Genomic DNA, 22,223 nt, shown 5'->3' on the forward strand with positions numbered 1-22,223 from the left:
AGCTGGAACCAGGAGATTGTGCAGGAGTCACTTTTAGGGCCACTTGCTTATGCCATGTTACTATGGAAACATGAAAACCAAGTGGATAGAATTGTTGTTGGTGCTGCAGAAGCATTAAATGTGTAAATATGTTTCCATGTGGGTTGTGGAGGAATACCTCTAGGCACCACTGCTGGCAAATGGGACGAGCAAAACAAAGAGAATTTGCACCTAGTTTTGTATGTTGGGAATCTCTATGGTAACCACATGGCACAATCAAATTAGGACAATTAAAGGCGGGTTTATTTACAAAGGAACTACATATTTTGAGGGTGTGGGCAAGCAACTCTGGGCTGTGGACAGGGAGCAATTGCCACCAACCGTGGGCCTGAAGAAACCGGAAAGAACTGTAAGGAACTAGAGAGAAAGAATCACTTAGAGAAATCACAAGAAGAGAAACAATTACTTTCATTTGAGGGGACAGCCAGACCCAGGCAAGCTTCAGAAAGAGAGCCAGGTAAAGAATGCAGTGAGCTCACTCTTCTCCTGAGATCTGATCTCTTGCTGAGGCTCCACAACTGGCAGATATGATACCTTCAGAAATCAAAGGTCAAAGATTCATTGATGTATTGCATGTGGGCCAGACTTCCTAGCACAAAGAACAGGGCAAAGAAGATGAGGGAGAAGATGATGGCAGGTACCCAAAATGTGGTGCCAGGATCGGTGCCTTCCTTCATCATAAATGCCTGTAACCAAACAAAACGGAAGTTGGAATGCCTGCCACCACAGAAGCCAAACTCATGAGGCAGGAGCTGGTACAAAAAGAGGTTTTATTTAGGTGCTGCACAACCGGGGGGGATGGTGGAGTTCGTCTCAAAGACCATCCCCATCTTCCTGCTCAAGCCTGAGGTTCTTATAGGGAGAAGGAAAGGAGGATTTTTATTTTCTATCCAATTACCTTTCAAGCGTTTGGCTTCCTTGGGCCCTATCCATTCATCTTTCTAGCTTTCAGTGCTATCCATTCGCATTTCTAGCTCGTGGCACCGAGTGTAAGAACCTCCCCCGGCAGCCATCTTGGCCAACATTGGAGACTCCCCAGCACCCCCCACTGGCTGTCTATGGTAACGTGCCTTTATTAAATTTGCAAACAAGCCCAACAACTATCCGGACCCACTTCCGGTGCTCCTCCCTCAGGCCTTGATCCTGGCAGTGAGCAACTGAATTAAGTGCTCTGTCTCACCTGCCGCCAACCAAACTGTGCTTCACAACAACTCCACATTTAACTTCGCTTCTTATACTTAGTTTCTATAACCTATCTCCTTAGAGCCTTCCCTGAGCATCCCTGGACTGGACCACTTCTCCGTCCTGTGCCCCGCAGATCTGGGATGTAGTTAAGTAGGGGAGGAGAAAATGATACAGAACAAAACTCTGGAGTTGGATTGCCAAGTTATGAAACCTATCTCTGGCCACTTAACTAGAGAAACCTTGGTAAGCTTCCTCATCTGTAAAAATAGAGATAATAATAGTACCTACCCCACTTGGTTATAAATGGAACAGAATTTAGACCTGGCCTAAAGTAAGAATTTAATAAATATTGTTTACTAATACTACTACAACTACTCTTCCACAACCATGGCCACCATTAGCATACCTATTCCATTTCTCCTGTTTCATTGTATCATTAGATTTGGTGAGAGCTTTGAGGGCAGGAGCATGCCTTATGCATCTTTGAATATCATTTGCTTTCTCTCTAACCCCCTCCTCAGTGTGGTCTCTGTCCTGAGACTGCAAGGTTCTCAGTCTGGTGGAGTTAATTACCACCATTGCTGTGCTGTTTTAAGAAGGACATGCAGCTACGATGAAACCTGCATTCTGCCCTGTTCTCATATCTCTGGTTCCTCAGTGTTTGTTTGTTAAAAGCTACCACCTGAGGATGATGACAGCCCTGAGAGCAGTGGTGTTCCAGCCCTGGTTGCATATTCAGATCACCTGGGAGCTTTTTAAATGTCGATGCCCCAACCTCGCCAGAGCTTCCCAGGAATGGTCAGTGTGCAGCCAAGGATGGGAACTACTGGAGGAAGAGGGCAGTGGTACTTAAACTGGAAAGAGATCCTGGATATGTGTCTGAAAAAGACATGACGGTTGCTGTGGTGACCATATGTCGTCATTAGTGCCATGTGTGGAAGGCCTGTCCCCATTTTTTGGCATCAGTCTGCAATTGCATGAACTCATTTCACCCCCACTGGCAGCCACATCTCCCATGTCATGCTGTTTTTATTTTTCTTATGTTGATGATTCACCCAGTTCAGGCTTCTAATTCTTTTTAGAAACATCTCAAATATCAAAATAGGTTTTATTCATTTTTTTGAGTGCAAAATTCTGATGCTGATTTAGTAGATACTCCACCTTCAAGGAGGTGGAACATAACGCCTCATTCCTCAAGTGTGGGCTGCCTTACTTGCAAAGAATATGTAGTATGGAAAGGAGAGAAGATGAATAACTTAATGGTGGAGAAACCTAATAAATCCTGCCTTAGTCATGTGATCCAAATTAATGTTGTCTGTGATGAGTCATGTGGGTAGTTTGTATCTTTGATGTGATGCAAGGATGTCACTGTGGTCTTCCTCCCCAAACCCATAACCCTAGTCTGATCATGAGAAAAACATCAGACAAGCCCCAACTAAGAGACCTTCAAAAACTCAGTACCAGAACGAAGAAGGACTGGGAAACTATCACAGCTAAGAGGAGCCCAAGGAGACATGACGACCAAATGTAACGTGGTGTCCAGGATGGGGTGGTGGAACAGAAAAAGGACATAAGGCGAAATCTAAGGAAATCTGTGTAGGCTAGAGTAAGTTGATCACGTGTCAATATAGATCCATTCATTGTGACAATTGTACTATTCTAATGCAAGATGCTAACTTTGGGGAAACTGAGGGTGCAGTGAATGTGTGAATGGGACCCCCATCTTTGCAATAGTTGGTAAATATAAAACTTCTACAACAAAAAGTTCATTGAAAAAAAACCTGATGTTGTTTTAGAATGTTGTGGAATGGTAAAATTTCTAAGTGACAGGTGTTTCTGTTTAACTTTAGTTTCAAACCAATGCTGTTATCCAGTAGTTTCAAACAACATCAAACTTGAGAGAGTATTACAGTTAGCTGGCGGGCTTGTTAAACAGATTGCAGGGCCCACCATCCCCACAGCAGTCCTGACTCCTAGGCTTGGGGAGGGGCTTGAGGATTTGCATTCCTAAGAAGCTCCCAGGTGATGCTTATGGTACTGGTCCATGGGCCAAACCCACAGCTACGTAAAGTCGGTCTCAGAATTCAGACGCAAGCTTTCGCTCATCATTCTTTATCAGCCAACAAGGTAAGGTGGCTTTTTTGGAATATATGTCTTCCTATGCGACTCAAAGAGTTGATGCTATAATAATTTTAGCATAATTCTAGTTGATTTTGTTTTATTTTATTACCCTGTACCTATGTTTGGCAATCAGCAAATGCTGTTGTTCATGTCTAGTTTGGTTTTTGGAAGAGTTATTTACAACAGACAAAAGAGAATTTCCAAGTGAGGTGCTGCTTTATCTGGGAGTCTTCAAGAGTGCCATAAAAATCATTAAGAGAATTTGAAATTTGTCCTGAAATTTCTCACCTGAAAGTATGTGCCTTTAAACGAAGAAAGATGGGAGTAAGTCCATATCCGGATGTTTTTTGCCTGCGATTTTTGTCTCTCAGGGTGAATTCAGAAAAGGCCATGTGGGGGCTTATCAATTGGAAAGAGGTTGGAGGGTTCAGGGCAAAGGCCTGGATTTATCTTGGTGATTTGGCTTATGTGTGTGTGTTGGCGGGGGGGCGGAGGGGGGCGGATTCTGCAAGGAGAGCAAGCAGAAAGCTACTAATGCCTAGACTGGAGCCTCTTCCAGATTTGGCAGAAATTTGATCTTCCAAAGATTTGGCAGAAAATAATAACATCCATATCATTTCTTTAAACAGATTATGCCCTTGTGGGGAGATAGTTTAAAAAAGGAAATTTAGGTTAGATGGAAAAAATAAACCTTACCACATTTCACAATAAACTGGGTTTAGTGAGGATAGAGCAGTGGAAACCTTTGACAGGTCTGTGAGATCTTTCTGTGCACAGTATCGTTCCATTTTAGATCTTTATGAAAATGTTTTGAAATTTAGTGACTTTAGTAATTATAGGGTAGAACCTAGTATGTCACTATTTGTTATTACAATGATGTAGATTCTCTATTTAAAAAAAAATTTTAAGCCCACAGGCAGGTGCTATCCTCCCTTTCGGAAATCTGGGTAGTAAAGAGCTCTCCCACCTTGTTTGCTTGATTCTAGGGCTTGTTGTCAATTTCTGCAATAATTACCTGCATTCAAAGGTGTTGCTTTAGACTGCAGCCTGCCATTATCAGTCAGGCTTTGGGAAACTTGGACCCCGACCGCTCTTTCAGCAGGACCTGAGGTTCCCTCCGCCAGAGCTGGAGCAGTGGCTTCCAGTGTGAGGAGGGAGCAGCCGCCCTGAGGAGGTGTAACCACTGAGCTGGTTCACCTACGAGATAAGGGAGATGCTGGGAAGGAACGAAATAGCAATAGGAAAAAATAGCAACTGTCAACAGAGGGACTGACAGGATTGTAGAAAGTCCTCCCCCAGCCCTTCCTACCCAAGTTCACATACTAGTAATACAGAAAGCAATGGAGAAATACGCCCCGTCTTTCAGAAGAGTTACTCCTTCATGCCGAATATTTTTGTCATTTCCTGAGCTTCCAGGGTTCAACTCTCCTTTTTTAGTCCTCTTGCCCCTAAATTAGGAGGCTATCAGGATTACATAATGGTATGCATTTAGCAACTTTTTTTCCTCCTCTTTTACACTGTTGCTATGATTAATGTCTCAGATTTAGTTTTTATGAAGTATTTAACTTTGGTCCCTTCTGTTTTCTATTGTCCTTCTTACTTCATGGACAAGTGTGTGTGCCTCCCACCCTTCGTGCTGCCTGGCTCCCCGCTGCTTTTCTGTGACCTTAGTCATTGCAAGTGTGTCATCGCACTCCTGCCCAGGGACTGGCTGGCTCCTCTGTACCCACCACCCCCCGCCCCGCCTTTTCCATGCTTCTTGTGTTGCTCTACCTAATTTTGTTTTAAATTTAAGTTTTTTAAAATGACAGTCTACATTCACCATTATATTGTATTAGCTTCAGGTGTGCAGCATAGTGGTCAGGCAATCATACACTGTACAGAGGGTCCCCCAATGTTTCCAGTATTCAGCTGATGCCACACAGTTACAGTAACGTTGACTATATTTCCTACACTCTACTTTACATCCCCATGACTGTTTTGAGTAGTTTTTATGATAGCATTAGAGTTACTGACTTTACATGGAACAATATAGTCAGATTTCCCATTTTTCTTTTACATTAGCAACTAAATCTAGCTACTGCTTACAAGTGAAGAACAGTTTTATACTCTATTTTTTTTAGCTTGTACTCATTTCCCTGGGAATAGGACTACAGCACTGGTAAATGCCATGTCTCAGGAACCAGAAGGGAAAACATGAGAAATTTCTTTGCAGACCTATTAAGTGAGCAGCACATACAATAGAAGCATCCTGATATTAGAGGGAGAATTTGGGCTTGAACCCAGAAAAACAGGTTTCTAATCCTGGTCTTTCCATTTATTAGCTATGTAAGGTTAGGTGTATATCCAAACCTTTCAGAAACTTCATGTGTTGTTTTTCTTTTTAATCAGAAAAAATGGAAAATGGTTAATGCCCTTCTTTCCTCCTAAGGTTATCATGAGATTTTATACATGAAAACAACTTGCAAACTACAAATGCTTCTACCAAATCCAAACTTTATTCTTTTTCACCCAAGAGCTAGCTAGCATGTATTTTTATTTTTCCGTGTTGCCTGCTTTCTGCACTGTATGATGCCAGGACACCGGCTGGGTCTCTGTGGTGCATACACTGTGGCTTCTCCCTTCGCTGGAGGAGACTCTGAGGTCACTGGCCTGAGTCTAGATTAGTGCACAGGCTTTGGGACCAGACACACCTGGGCTTGAATCCCAACCTGCCACAGCTGTGTGATCTTGGGCATGTGCCCCAATTTTCTAAATTGAAATTCTCTCATCTGTAAAACTGGGGCAATCGTTCTTGAGCGTTCTCGATAGTGTCCAGCTCCTGGTAAGTGTTGCCTTGTTTTGTATATTGCAACAACAAGGCAAATGATGGTAATGAGATTGAGAAGGCAGGAAGCATTGATTGCTGCAAACCTTGTTTAATTAATAAGAAAAATGTATATCTTAAGCCCCAACGTTTAGATTTCCAATCCCTTTTTCTGGATCCTTGTCCCCGCTCAGAGGGGCATTTGGAGGCCTTAAAGGGACCCCCTACCCCGATGACAGTGGGGAGGGTAGAAGGTGTGGTGTGGTGGAGTCAACTACTGTTCTGGGGTCTCAAGCTGGGATTCTCACCTCCTTACTGCAGAAGCAACTCTGAAAGCTTCACTGATGCCTAGGGCTGCCGTTACCACAGAGAGCTCTAACCCCACTGTATAACAGCGGAGTCTCAATGTGAATTATTATCCAGTGAAACAAAGGGATGGTTTGAGGTGACAAATGATAAAGAGCAGCGTAGTGCACAGCTCTTCTTAATACAACGGGGGTGAAGGCCGAATGATGGAAACCCTCTCAGGGAGAGACTGATGTGCCACATAAGCCTCTTTGACAAGCCTTGCTCTGTCAGTTTTAGGCAAATTAGCGAGTTCAAGTAGGTGGCAACTATTCCTGTCTTTCCAGCTGTGGTGAATCTGGGGCTCAGCGTGATACTTTTAACTGCTTCCCTGATCAAAGTGCCTGAAAGCCTCGACCATCCCTCCAGAGTATGGTTAAAAGGGGATGGAAATGTACCCGCTGGGGCCTGCCAATCTTCCCTGTCTTGGGCTTCGTGTGACTGGCATGTGCCACTCTGCCTCACAGTGTGTGGGAAGCCCAGAACTTGCCTCTGGTCCGTACAGCAAATGTGAGGAGCCCTAGTCATTTTTCAAAAGAAGCCGTTTTCTAAATGAGAGCCTGCTGCTTGCTCTTACATCTCAAATTTCCTTATGTTCCTGGAACACTCAGTGTCGGATATCCTCTGAAGCTTTTGAGTTACTGCTGGGGAAATAGTATCCTATGTTTCCTCTGCCTTGGGTGGCTCTGCATCCGAGACTACGGGAAACACAGAGAATCACATTTCTTTATGTCTTCCTTGGCTTTCATTGCTGGTAACTTGGTGGCTGAGAAGTATTTATTAGTTTATTCGTTGCCTTCTCATTCCCCCTTTGGGTTGCAACTGGTGCTTAATTGCTTGCCCCCTGAATACAGTGCTTGGGTTTGTGCAGATGACACTCACGCATTGTGGAATAAGACTTAGGAGTTGGGACAAGAAGAAACCCCTCTTTTGGACTTTATAATAGCAAGTCCTTGTCAGTACACTGAAATAAATAATGGCTTAATCTTTTCCTTTGGGTTAAAAATGTTTGAGAACTAGCCAAGTGCCAGGCTGATCAATGCTTATGTAGATTTTTTTTTTCTACACTTGAGTTCCAGAACTGTTGACTAGCTCCATTAAGAATCAATACTGCTCTTCTGACTGGTGTGGCTCTGTTGGTTGGGCATTGTCACACAAAGCAAAAAGTGGCTAGTTCGATTCCCAGTCAGGGTACATGCCTGGGTTGCAGTCCCCAGCCAGGGCACATTCAAGAAATCCATGTTTCTCTCACATCAGTATTTCTCGTCCTCTTTCTCCTTCCTTTCCCCTCTCTGTAAAAATAAATAAATAAATAAATAAATAAATAAGTTAAAGACTTCTAACTGCTTCTCTGAGGGTTTCATGCCTAGCTGGCCCCATGGTAACTGTTCTGATATCTCCATGCCCTTCTGTCCTCTATCTGCATTTCTTAACGGATACCCTAGCTTCCTACTTTACTAAAAAGTCAAAGACAGACTTTAATTTCTTTTAGTTTTGTCCAATACTAATCACACACGGTATGCTTATGCCTCTTGACTGATTCTCTGAATCAGCTAGTGGTGGCCCGTGGGCCAGACAACCCACCCTGCCACCCGTTTTTGTAAACAGTTGTATTGGAACTTGGCCATGTTTGTTCATTTCTGTATTGTCTGTGTTTGCAACCCAGTGGGAGAGGGGAAGCGATGGGACAGAGAACAGGTAGCCTGCAAAGCCTGGAGTACTTACCATCCGGCCCTTGACAGAAAGTTTGCCAGTCTCCACGCTGAGGAAGCAGCGATGGTCCTTCTGACAGGAACCTCCGTCCCAGCCCAGGAATCCCGTCTCCTCCTGACTCCTGTGTCATGTCTCCATCCATCCCCTCTCCCTCACATCTTTAATTTCTTCTTTTCTAGTCAGTTCAAGGGCTCAACTTCAGTTGCTTTAACTCTAGATGGTTCAGTGCCTCACAGTGACATAAACATTGCTAGAGGGACAGTGTCTGTAGAATAAAGACTAAACCGGGGCTGTCCCTGAGCACCCACGCTCTGCAGGGCACCTCCAGTCCAGGTGTCCAGCCCGCAGGCTGAGGTGCCCACGGTGTTCCACTCTCAGGCCAACTCCTCCATGTTTTCAGGTAGGACTGTCACCTGAGATAGCCTCTTCCCATTCGCATGTTTGCTGCTATACCCTACATCTCTTTCAATACTGAGCTGAAATAACATTTTACACACATAATATGTTGTCTCCCCAAATCTAATCTCGCATCTAACACAACCACCTGCAAGCATGTGGTGCCTCGATGGTGTTTTTCCCATTCCACTTTGTATGTCAGTGCTTTGTCCATTCTCTCCTCCCGCTCCTCACTACAGGGGTGGCAGAATCTTGGCCCGAGTTAGCTTTGATTTCTTCCAATTCTTGTGCTTTTTATACCCTCCTTACCTAGATCTGTTGTGCTGGTTAGTTTTCCCTCACCAAGAATATTAAACCTTTGTGTTCGATCTGGGGCTTTCTAAGCTACTTTTTTTTCCCCTGAAATAATATGTATGGAAACCTGAAGAATATGTGTCATGCATACTTCAGGTTTTGCCTTTTGATTCTTTCAATATCCATTTATAGTATTTTAAAAATATGATAGCCCTGCTTGATTTTTCCATAAGTGAGTCTGATAGTCTATAAATTTGTGTCTTGCATGGAAATGCCAAGATGTTATATACAACTGAACATTTTTTTATAACTGCAGAGCTTTAAGACTGTATTTGCATGATAATGTCTATGGGATTTCATTTATCCTTCCTGGTGAGTGCATCAGTTTCAGTTTTGAATTGATAATGAGCACTGCCTCTTCAAGGGAATTAGCTGAAGAAAATATCAATGTATGTCAAGATTGAGGGGTTTTTTAAAATCCTTTCAGAAAGGTGGTTTTAAGTGCCCTTTAGAGGTTATTTGTGAAGGCATACTTTGTATGAGAGTTAGCTTGTCAGCTTCAATCTTTCCTTCTATCTGCCACCCTTGCTGTTGGGTTAAGTAACCTGAATCCTCTTGCTGGCTGGGCTGCAACTTAGCGGGTGCACACTGGCACTCGGGAAGCCAGCGAGGGCTCCTGTTCTCGCGGAACTCAGTGTTCTTCCGCTGCGAGGCCACGGTGGCGGCATGGCCCTGACCAATGGCCTGGCCATGTGGGCAGTCTGCAGCAAGGGAAACTGGTCCACACAGTGACTGGGTCTCCACAAATGATATATTTAGGCTGGCGGGGGGGGGGGGAACCCCATAGAGGACATATTTATCACTGCAAATGTTATTAAGGAAGATGGAAGACAAATATCCTGGTATCTTATGAGAAATATTTGTCAAATTCTACCTTTGGTGTCAGTTGGTGTTTTGGGGAAGTTCTTGAACTGCTGATTTGAGTCTGCTATTGTTTAAGCATAGTTAAATCAGCCAAGATGACTCTGACAAGAGGACAATGGAGGCACCAGGGCCCAAAGTGACACTTAAAAAACAAAACAAAACCCTAATATGCACCTAATCAAGGAAGCAGGGATCTAACTAGTACCTGGCATCAAATCATAGTGTTAAGCTAGAAGCAACCAGACAGATCAATGCTCCTTATAAACTCAAAAGGATGAGTTGCTTGATACCAAGTCACAGAGGCAGAAATGACCCAGGACTTACCCCCAGACCTGTTAACTCTGGTCCAGCACCCTGCCACTCTGCCGTACAACCTTCCCCCACCATCTGACTTTCTCTTTGTGCTCCATTAAAATGAGTTCTGATCCACTCATTGAAAGTGCGACTCTCATGTTTCCCTGGAATTTTCCTTTAAATATTTTTTTTAATAGCACACTGGGATCATCATCCTTTTTGGGTATTTACGCCCTCAATCCAAAATAGCTGACATTTACCGAATGCTGGCTGTGAGGCAGGGGGCCCTGTTCTAGGAGCTTATTTGGACAAACTCATTTCATCTTCACAGAAGCCAGTGCCACAGGCGCTGGTGTTATCTCTGTTTCCTAAGTAGAGAATGTTTGGCAAACTCCAGCAGTCTGACCAGACCCGTGCTCTGAATGCTCTGTACTGCCTGTCATATGACACTGTAGCATGCACCTACCTCCTTGGGAGTGAACCAGAACTGTATGGGCTGAGCCCGCCTGAGGTATGGCCGTGCACTAAGGCCTTACTGCATTTCAAAGGCCATTGAAAGGGTTGCTCTGAGCCTGTCACCTCCTTGCTTACATGTGGAAACTGAGATTTTTCCCAAAGCATAGTTGCTGATAACCACCAGATTAGAATTCCTTCCCCTTTAAGAAGGATTTCTTTGCCTATCGATTCAAAGTGAAATGAATGTGTGTGGTTGGTCGGCTGTCCTCTAAACCGCTGTGCTGCTGTGTGTCTACAACATCGATACCAGCGCCTTTGTGTGAAAGCTTAGTCATAGGTAGCACAAAAAGGTGGAAGACGACTCAAGAATCTGAAGAATGTCCTTCCAGTGTGTCCCTGGCTTGCACTCCCAGGAGAATTTACCTGCTTTACAATTATTTCTGTCTAGATTTTCTAGAAGTAAGTGAATTTCTCCAAAGAATTCTAAAATCACTTCAAATGGTGCCTTGCTTGTACACTCGAGAAGGTTTTTTATTTTATTTTTTATTTGGGGGGTTTGTGATTCACTTGTGATAGACCCTTAGCAGGAGGAAGGCCTGGGGCAGAGGGAGCAGGTGGCTGCGTGGGAGCAGGTGGTTTGCTCGGGGAGGCAGAGTCTGCAAACAAAGGTGGTCCAGGTGTGGGAAACACAGAGGCAGACCTGGTGGTGGCAGGATGCTGACCTCATGCTGGTGGGATAGAACTGAGGGCTTCCCGCTGAGTGGGGGGCTGTCATTGGGACTGAAACCCTTGAGCTCAGAGGAGGATCGGATAGAGTGCATTTGTAATTTGGGTTCACACAGCCAGTCCTGAGTTTCACAGAAGTTGATAGATGTTTTAATTTCTTCCAAATCATGTCTGTTTATTAATTCCTAAATCAAACTCCAATTTGTGTGTTTTTGTTTCTAGGCTGACAATGTATGCTTTGAGACCAATTCAAGTAAATTATCTTGTATCATCCCCATCCCTGGAAAATTAATAGAATCTCATCTGGATAAATGTTTTGCCTCCATTCCATTTAGTCTTAAACCTATTCGGTGGTGTTCTTATGTGGCCAGCTCTTTGGAGAAACTGTCCAACCTGCAGCCTGCAGGCCACATGCAGCCCAGGATGGTTGTGAATGCGGCCCAACACAAAATCGTCAATTCACTTAAAACATTATGAGATATTTGTGTGATTACATGTCACAATGTATTCAACGTGTGGCCCAAAAACAACTCTTCTTCCAGCATGGAGCCAAAAGGTTGGACACTTCTGATTAAGTGCTTTCTCTTCCCCCCTCCTCCCATAAATGTAGAATTTGTCAGAGGAAATTCAACAATGGGAGGGGATTGAAGGCTCCGAAGAGATGCCCTCCCTGATCTGGGGACAACTTCAGAGATCACCCTGTGACATCAAAGTTTGTGAGGGCCCTTATGGAATGGTTTAGATCAGTGGTCAGGAGAAGTAGCCCACCCTGGGACAAGGTTAACGACGACATTCCTGATGCTATTAACAATACTTCTCAGATTTATCAAGACACTAATGTCTTGATAATGTATCTTCCAAATCCTACCTATACATGCATATTTGGAGAAAGGGGGAGGAAGGAAAAGAAGGAAGGAAGGAAGGAAGGAAGGAAGGAAGGAAGGAAGGAAGGAAATCTCCTTTCTTAGCAGTTAGAATAGGACCTTCCTTTCTAGAAAAGACCCACCTTTTTATTGTTTTTATAAACTCACTTCTGGCTGGGGCTGAGCTTTCAAGGGGCCTGTATAGTGTGCTGGATTTCAGATTCAGAGAGTCCCAGTGAGCTGCACTGCTTTGAGAAGGGAGCTACAGTAGATTAAGAGGTCTGGTTTCTCAGGCCAGGCAGTGGTGGAAGAAGGGAGGGAGGTGAAAACCCCAGGGCAGTGCAGAGAGGAGGAACTGGGCAAGGGTAAGTGCCCGAAGGGGATTCTATGATTACTTTTTATAAGGGAAAATTTCAAGTGTATATGAAAGAATAGCTAATGTACCTTCAAGTAATCATCGCCTGGATATAACAGTTACCAATACACGGTCCATTTAAACTCCAGGTTCCCCTTTTCCCTCTTCCCCTACTTTTTATCCATAAATATTGCAGTATATACTTCTAAAACATAAGACTTTTTTGACAAAAAAATCCCAGTATTATGATCAATGAAGAAAATTCCCAGCAATTCCTTAGTATTATCAGATAAAAATGCTCATATTAGTTCATGAACCTAACTATTTATTGTATAGCATAAAGAAAGTGCACAAATCAAAATTTACAGCTCAATGAATTCTCACAAGTGAATGTGCCCAGGTCCTCGATGGAGTATCACCAGGACCTGGGCCCCACCACTCCCTGCAGTGACTGTCCTGACCAAAGGTGAGCGCCATCCCGATTTTGAATTTTATATGAGTGAAATCATACACTATGCTCTCTCTGTGTTTGGCTCAACATGTTTCTAAGCTGAAATTTTTAAAAATGTATTTGAGAGAAGTTTGGTATGTGCTTTAAGAAGAAAATGTATTTGGCTTTTGATGGATAGAATTTGTATAAATGTCTGTTAGGTCTATTTGGTTTAATGTATAATTCAAGTCCATCATTTGCTTGCTGGTTTTCTGTCTGGATGAGCTATCCATTGTTGAAAGCGGGGTGTTGAAGTCCCTTAGTATTCTACTGTTGTATTGTTGTTCATTACTCCCTTCAGATCTGTTAGTGTTTGCTTAATTAGGTGTTTCAGTGTTGGGTGTGGATATATTTATAATGTTATATCTTGATGAACTGACTCCTTTGGCATTATACAAGGACCTTTTTTGTCTATTGCTACCATTTTAGGCTTGAAACTTGTTTTGTACGATGTAAGTATAGCTTCCTCTGCTTTTAGTTTCCCCTTCGATGCACTGTCTTTTTCCATAACTTCACTCTGAGTGTCTGTGTGTCCCAGAGGTGCAGTGAGCCTGTTGTAGGCAGCACGTCGTTGCATCCTATTTACTTAGCCATCCAGCCACTCAGTGCCTTTGCACTGGTGAATTTAATCCCTTTACATTTAGAGTTATTGACGCATAAGGACTTACTAACGCCATCTTACTTTTTTCTGGTTGGTTTGAATTTCCGTTGTTTCTTTTTCTCTCCTTTTCCGCCTGCCTTTGTAAATTGATTTTTCAGGGTACTGTGCTCTGCTTCCCCTTTCTTTGTCTTTTGTGTATCTGCTCTAGGTTTTTGCTTTGTGCTCGCAATGAGGCTAATATAAACCATCTCAAAGTGTATTTGAAATAAGGTCTAAGCACTGCAGTTGATTGATATACCACTTAAATTGTTTTTCATTTGTTCTTTTTTTTCTTAAATTTTTCATTTGTTTGTTGAAAATGAGACATCTGCCTCATATAATTTTTTTACATGCTGAAATTTGTTTAGTTCCTCCCTGGTGTTGAATATATTTATTTGGGGGAGCTTATAGAGGGGAAGATGCAAATGGAGCTGATATCTGGGATACAAGTATATACAGGAAAGAAATGATTGAAGATGCATATCAAAATGGTAATGGTAGTGATGCATTAAAGTGATTATGGGTATGTCATCAAGAGTGTTCTTTAATGTGGTTATGTTTTATAGTAGAAACATTAAAAATCCGATAAAATTTGTCATGCTTAAGAAGCTTCTCCGGTTTGCTTCTCCCTGGCAGTCCTATCCCAGGGTGTACAAAAGGGCACAGGTGCAAGGGGCACCCGTTTGCCCATCAGACCATCCAGCTCACGGTCGCTATGTTTCCGCTGCAGCCTTCCTGGTCTTCATGTGGGTTTCTCAAGTTGGCTGTCTAGTGAGGAGAGCACACAGCCTCCTGATCCACTTGACTGATTATTTTGAGCATTCTGTGATGTGTTTGTTAGTTTGCCTTAGTGGAATATATGACTAATTTCCTAGGATCTGACATCCTTGGGTGAATGCGTAAAATTACCTTTATCAACCTCTGCCGCTGAGCTCCAGGCTCTGAGCTAGGGGTTCTGCAGCAAAGTGCCAAAAGGCCAGAAGTTCTCTTCCAAAAAAAAAACTCTCATCTAAATAAGGTGCTTGTCGAAGTAAGGAAGCTTAATAATAAATGCTTGCAGCTTTGTTTACTGTGGGGTTTTCCCACAGTAAATAGAGAATCATTGTTTTGGGAATAAATCAGGGTATTCTGTAGGTATGAGTCCTTACATAGGATAGCTTAGGGGGTCAGTGCATGGATGTATACTAAAACTGACAGGCAAATTGTAAAAAACTTTATTTGCATACATGTCTTTTGGGGGGAAAGCATTGATTACCTCAGATTTTCAAGACAGCCCAAGATTGAAAAAGATTAGTAACATAGAAATTTCAGATGTTCTTGGGTCAATGCTATATAAAATGAGGTTTGGGAGGTAGAGAGGTGGCCACTCTGGAAAATGTGGAGAGAATCGATGTATCTATACCCGGATTTACCCCAAATCGAAGTCTATGAGGACATTAGGTTTAGAGCTTGTTGGGGACGTTTTGCATGGAGAGGTAGACTGTGGCTTGCCCTGCAGGGCATCACTGCAAGGAATCAGTCAATGAACTCCTGCTCACCTACATGAGTACCAGCACCCAGATGCATCCCTCCAGCTTCATCCCAAATGGTCTCTCATGGCCATGCTGTCTTAAGTTCATGGGCAATTCTGTCTCATCTGTTTTTATGTGAGAGCAGTCTGCATTCCTCTTGGGGACACCATTCATTGTCTCCCTACCACAGGGAAATAATAAACAAAAAAGAGATAAAGAGGGTTCTACCAAAGGTAATGATCTTGTGATCAAGGTGAATTTTATCATGTGATGAAGAGACAATTGCTTTGGAATGAGAAGGCAGGAGAGTAAAGGTTTAATTAACTTTCTGCTCTTAGCAAGTTTAGATTTAGGTTTTTACTGTGTGTATTTATAATGTGGTTTAAAGTCCTATGAAATTCCCGGACATTAGTCATGTTATAAAACAGGTATAAAATGACCAACCTTGGATTGAGTCTAATCCACAGGCTTGGGAAGTACGGGTGTATTGTCATGGGTTCATATTAATTTTTAAAAAGTGGGGGACAGCCCATAAATCTATTTTCTCTCAAACAGTGGAAGACATATCAGCACTGATATGGCAGTGAGCCATGGGAGCCGCGGGGCTCCAGTGTGCCAAAAGCTACTCGCATCCGGCCTGCATGTCTTATGTTACCTGGGTTTAAACCACACACTTGGGGCCAATTAGGACTTTGTGTGCTAAGCTCGGACTGGATTCTGGAGGCAATTGGGAGTTATGAAAACATTTTATTTGGAGAAAGTGAAATGATCCAATTTATCAGAACAGGACTAGAGGAAAGTAAAACAGAAGGTAGAAAATCAGTTGAGAAGATTATTGCAGTAATCCAGAGGGAGAACCGTGAGAACCTGAACTGAGGCACGGTTGTTGGTACGAGAGAAGAGACACGTTTGAGAGCCATTAGAGAGGTAGAAGCCACAGGGCTTAGGAAGTTCAGTCTAGGAAGACTCGAAGCAGGAGGTAGGGCCACTCCCCATGATAGGTGATGTAGAGGGAAACCATTTAGAGACAATTACCTATCCTACCTTTTGAAATGACAGGATACTTCCAAATAAATGTAGCCAGAGTGTGTGGCGGAAAGCCAAGGAGAAAGCCTGTGTAATGGTGTGAATACACTTTTCATCATCCAGGTTCCAAGAGCTGGCACTGGTCTTCGGGCTACTTCTCAGGGTGTGTCAATGGCTGAACTAGTGGATATCATTACCTTCATTATCTTTCAAACTAAGAAGTATCATACTGTGGGGATTGAGAGCAGTGCTTGTTCAATAGAAAAGGGAATCAGCCTGCTTGAGAGCTTTTGTATAAATCAGAAGTTCAGACCCTCCGAATCAGCGTCTCCCGGGAGGGCCTGGACCGGGGCATTACCCGAGAGCAGAGCTCCAGGTGGTTATCACTGCCTGTGCACTCCCCCCCCACCCCCCCACCCCCACCGCCGCAGTCTCCTATCTGACATGCTGCACTTTTGTTTAATGCTGCCTGGTTACAATTACGGAGTATTGTTCCATGTCAACATAGAATACCTTCCTCCTCCCTACTTGAAATTCTTTCATTCCCATTATCCTCTTGCCTATTTATAAGAATATTTTTGTTTGTAGAACATCAGCTTTCCCCAATAAAAAAGTAAAATGTATGACTTCCAGAGTTTGTTATTGTACAATCACTCACTTGGTGAACACTGCTGACGGGCATTGACACTGGGGGTGGGGGCAGGTAGGGAGGACTCCATTGGCAAGATCGATTTGATACTGATCCACCGTGAGTTGTTCTTGGCATATTTTTTTTCTTGTGCTTCCCCATCTGAGCAGAAGCATGTATAATAAAACATGATTTACTGCTGATGTAATTTAAAGCAGCATGCAAAATGGGACGAGAGAGCCCCTGTTTTATTTCAGTTCACATACAGCTGCGTGAATAGCTTTCTGCCATTGTTGATCTGGTATAATAGGTTGAGAGGCATTGTGTGGTATTTTAATCCAGCCTTAATGCTGTGAACAAAAGCATAAAGATGACAAAACTGTCTGCTTACATAATGTCATAATGTCCTACTCTCAGAGACATATCACAAAATCACCGGTGACCCCCTAGCAGGTTATATGATGGGTTTGCTCATGGGTCCAGCTTCTCCCATTTAGAGAGAATTCTTTCATAAACTAAAGAATACCCTTAGCCATTTGTAGGCATTAGATTCTCTTCACACATATTTGAAGCATTTGCTCTTGATACCATTCTTTCTACTACATGGGGAGTGTTGACTTGGGAGAAGACTGTGCCAGCCTGAGCCAACCTGGCTCCCTCCTCACTGTTAATGGCATCTCAACAAGCGTTTACACTCAGGGGCATCAACCTTTTGTTGCGTCTGGGTCACACGGGAAGAAGAGTTGTCTTAGGCCGCACTTTAAATACACTGCAACACATGATCACAAAAAAACTCATAATGTTCTAAGTAAATTTACTACTTTGTGTGTTGGGCCACATACATAGCCATCCTGAACCGCATGTGGCCCACGGGCCACAGGTTGGACACCCCTGATTGGGCAAAGGTTGTTTGTATGTTCAGCACACAGGCCCTTTCAGACCTTTGCCAGCACTAACCCCAATGCTCCTCACTTCCGTCTGGAAAAAGGGAAGGGAAATGATGCTCCCATCTCTGGGCTCTATTACCAGCAGCAGAGGAAAGATGTACAGTGCAGCCCACTGCTTCTTCACTGCCTTTCCTCAGTGGGGGTTCTCTTCTTAGTTCTGAAGCTTCCTGATTCCTGAAAAAGCTGAAAGAGCACTGGCCAATGGCATCTTGTTGTCTGAGGGAACACTTCAGCCTCGGGGACTGGAGGACAAAGGAGGAAATGACCTTCTGAGTTCAATTTGCACACTTCCAAGACTGGATGAAGTGACCGATGATGGGTGAAATGCTGGGTATTATTTTCTTTTCTGGGGGAAAGGAGGCTCTTGACGTGAAGGGGAATTTGGACAGTTCAGTGTTACCCAGTGACCCACCAAGCCTAGTTTCTCTCCTGCACATCCTTTGCAAGGATGAGTTCTCCTCCAGAGTCCATGCTCTAACCTGAACAGCATGCCACTTTGGGAGTGCGTGCTTGTGGGAGGGATGTTTTAAGATAAATGAGTTTTGGTGCATTCAATGTGCTGCCTTATTTGCGATAAGAATGCTCAAGTTCTCCTATATGTTTAACTTTGAAATTCTAAACAGATACTTATAGTCAGATTGAACCTCTGTGAGGCAAAATGGATGGCAATTTATGACACGGGCTTTGGAACCAAACTCCCTGGTTTCTAATCCTGGTTCCACTGCTTTCTACCTGTGGCTGTGGGCAAGTTCTTTCCCATCACTTTGGCTTTGCTTCCTCATCAATAAAAACAGGCGTGCTGGAAGGACAAGTCCCACAGAAATGTGGTGAGGATAAAACAACTGCACGTAGTAAAAAGCTTGTAACTGGCACACAGTGAATACTCAGTAAAATTTAGCTCATATTGGTTAGAATTCAGTAAAAAATGAGGGGTAATAGCCAATCATAAGTCAGGAAGTAAGCCAATATGGTTAGTCTCACATAAAAATACTTACATGTAGGGAACCAAAAATGTAAGTGGCACAAAACGTTCTGCATCAGGCTCCTCAAAATCCTTTGAAATCGAGTGTGACTAGGTCCCTGAAAATCATCCATCTTACTCTCATTGTAGAGCTGAGAAAACGGGATGTCAGAGAGGTTCAATGATCTGGGTCACGACAGCACTAGCACCCAAGCACCCCTTTGAGCAGGCTATTTAAAAAAAGAAAGGAAGGTGGGGTTAGGAGCAAAACAGCTTTTCATCCCTCACCCAGCTGACATCTTCAGGATGCCAGCTGAGTGTAACCACAGGCAGCAAGCCCAGGACTGGAAATCCAGCCCGAGAGAGGGAGGAGTCACGATCTTGATGAAATCCAGTTAAGGTGTCATGGAGCTGGGGTCGTTCCTCACACAGTCACTTATTAGCCATCCAACACCCATGCCGTGTTTTGGTTGAGCAGGCTTGGGGTCACTTCTTTTACAAGGGGACACTTGAGTCTCAGACACCTTCTGTCTCAGTTCATACCTTAAGATATGGTGCATAGCAGTAGTCACAGATGAAAGGGACCTCACTGTACATGGGAAAACATGGGGTTACTGTCACCAGATATGTCTTCACTCTGCCACTTTATCATTTCATTTTCCTTGTTCATGCAGTAGGGACGAGGTTAGCTGGGCTCTCAAAGGAGGATAGAGGTGATGTGACAGGTGCTGATAACCCATTTCAAGGGACTCTACCTACTTGGTTTATTCTTCACTCCATGTTTTATTCTGCTGGTGAGAATCCTTATGATGAAGAACAGCTGATCTGATGCCATTCGTTTTCTCATCTCATATTCCGGGTATCTGAGGCACTCTCCTTGCCATTTTGCCTCTATGTGTGTGTGTGTGTGTGTGTGTGTGTGTAGGATATAGTCAGAGATTAACCTTTTAGCTTCTCCCTGTTGGCTGTGTGGGTCTAGTGCTCCTCATGTTTATATGTTAGGATACTAGGCGACAGAAGACACCTATGAATTTGAGGAGAGGAAATCCTCAGAACCAAGAATCCAGAAGCACTCAGGGCCATCTGGGGACATATGTAATGCTGACTGTCCAGGACAACTGTTCCAAGAGACCATGAACCAAAATAAGGGCACCATGACCACAGGAAAGAAAAACCAAAAGCTCTCCTTCTGCCTCTCTAGAATTCCACATTGTTTGGGGTTGTGGGGTTGTTATGTGAAATCATAGAAGATTCTCGGGAGAAGGAAAGGTGAGCAGCTTTATAAACTTCAAAAAAGAATTATTCCCCCAGAGCTGGAGTCATCTCACATGCTTCAATAATGCCCACAGGCATTGCAAGATGAAAGAACTTACAAGACTCCACAGTGGAGCTTCTGTTACCCTGAGCAACTAAAAGAAGGAGGGCAGGGAAGGGAAAACACTGTCTCCCTCACTGGGGGGTTTTAAAGGTTAAATAATTTAAGAGAAAGCCCCGGGACAGTTATAAAATATTACATAAATATGACTTGGTATTAAAACCATGAAAGATTTAATGACAATAAATGGACTAAAACACATATTATACTAAACATTTTAAGATTAGGTATGTGAGGTAACATATATTATAGATGTTTATCATTTCTAAAATTTCTTCTATATAGTCAGCCATTATTATGAAATGTATTTCATCCTTTTGTTACATTTTTGTTAGGCTTATTTGGAGATATGTTCATCAAGGCTGAACTTATTTTTTATTGAACAGAGTGGAATTCTACCTCCTATTTATTGTATTCCAGTTGATGAGTTATTTTAGGACACATTATGTAACTCGATGCCTGTAAGAATTTGTGAGGTCTTCAGGACAGATGGCATCATCCCCTGTTTGGTGACAAGGAAACCAAGGTTCCCAGACGGTAAGGTGCGGGTCATGTGATCAGGGCTGCTGAAGGTCATAAGAAGTGGAATTTGCCTACAGATTTTCTGACTAAACTCAGAATTCCTTCTGCTGCATTATGCTCTTTGTGGTAAAGAAAAACTCTTGCAGCTTCTGGGCTGCACAGGGTAAGGGCTGCACAGGGTAAAGTCTGCATTTGTCTGAATGAAAGTCAGCAAGTTGACCAGCCATAATTCTGAACTTGTTGATGCTATCTGCAATTTAATAAATTGCCCCATATCATTAAATTTTCTATAATGAAGAAGAGCTCACTTCCCAGGAAAAATCAGGTAATATCATTGCAAAACCACATTCACTTACCTAAAGCAGTGTTATAATCTCATGGTTCTCAAAGCGTGATATCCAGACCAGCTGAATCAGCATCAACTGGGAACTTGTTCGAGTGCAAATCCTCAGGCCCCACTTCTGATCTGCCAATCAGAAGTTCTAGGGTGCACCTGGTATCTGTGTGTGGGTGCACACTGAAGTTTGAGCGTCACTTCCAGAATCTAAGGGAAACAGAGGCATCCTTGTAACTAAAGAAACTGTGCCCTAATATTTCCACTCAGTCAAGGTTTGAATCTAGGTGTGTGTCCACTGAATGCTAAGCTCTGTAGTAAGCAAATGCTCAGGGAAAGAAAGAAATGGAATTTGGTGCCCATATTCACCTGCTAATGTGTGTGAAAAAGAAAGTAAAGATGTAACAAATATTTATTTTTTAAGGTGATGGTTCCCATATTAGAGAGCTTAATGATTTGTTTTAGTTATTAAAGGCTTTTCTTCCTCTATTCTTAAAAAAGCTTCTTCACTTAAAACTTTGAAATAAACTTGAATCTCTTGACTCTGCCAGAAATCCACAGAGCAAATCGGCAGATCACGATGACATAAGTATTCTTCCTCCTCTAGCTGCAGGGAGTGAAGCTGCTTCACAGGGGGCAGTTAGCTGTAATTTAGCAGTCTGGGGGTGCTGACCACCCCTCCCCCACAACCCCCACCTCAACAGCAGAGCTGGGGTGACTTGTCTAAAAGTACTGGAAAAGGTGTTCGAAATCACACCTCCAAGCCCATGGCTGCAAGGCCATCTTTGTTCAGCTTACTTGCTCTGCGGAACAGCTAGGGGTGCCTTTACCTGGCTTGGTTATTTGTTTTCTTGGGAAATTCCACCTTTCAGAGTATTTCAACGGATCTTCTAGCATTTATATTCTCCTTTCTGAAGAAGTTACAAAACAGCCTTAACTTCAGTCAATTTCATTTTTTTATTTTCTATATCCTGCAAAACACGGATTGCAATAGTATAAGTTCTTCATTCATTGCTAATTATTATATATAAGTATAAATTTAGCAATTATACATTGCTCTCTGATGACTTAAATATAAATCTCATTCATTAGATGTGCTAAGAATACACCATGATTTATAAGGGGCAGTATCTAAATTATAGCTACTAATAAGCTTCACTCCCAGGAAAAATGGGCTGTGGTCTTGGGCGGAAGCCCCCACTATTTCAGAAGAGAGGGTGAGTGTCGCAGCCATATTCATGATCATGAGTGACTGTGTAGTCATCGTGATTT

General features: G+C 43.0%; 1 long non-coding RNA gene across 1 annotated transcript; it reads right to left on the minus strand.

Annotated features, from left to right (window-relative positions):
* Positions 1-269: 269 nt before the first annotated feature.
* On the minus strand, positions 270-21,915 carry LOC123811948. The gene is made up of 5 exons (XR_006784466.1): positions 21,782-21,915; positions 20,974-21,161; positions 18,755-18,950; positions 4,361-4,542; positions 270-725 (listed from the first exon to the last, which is right to left on the minus strand). It is a non-coding gene; the product is annotated as an uncharacterized LOC123811948 (long non-coding RNA).
* Positions 21,916-22,223: the final 308 nt, after the last annotated feature.

Source organism: Phyllostomus hastatus, unplaced genomic scaffold (assembly GCF_019186645.2).
Source record: "Phyllostomus hastatus isolate PE091 unplaced genomic scaffold, TTU_PhHast_1.1 phas_scaffold_78, whole genome shotgun sequence".
NCBI lineage: Eukaryota > Metazoa > Chordata > Mammalia > Chiroptera > Phyllostomidae > Phyllostomus > Phyllostomus hastatus.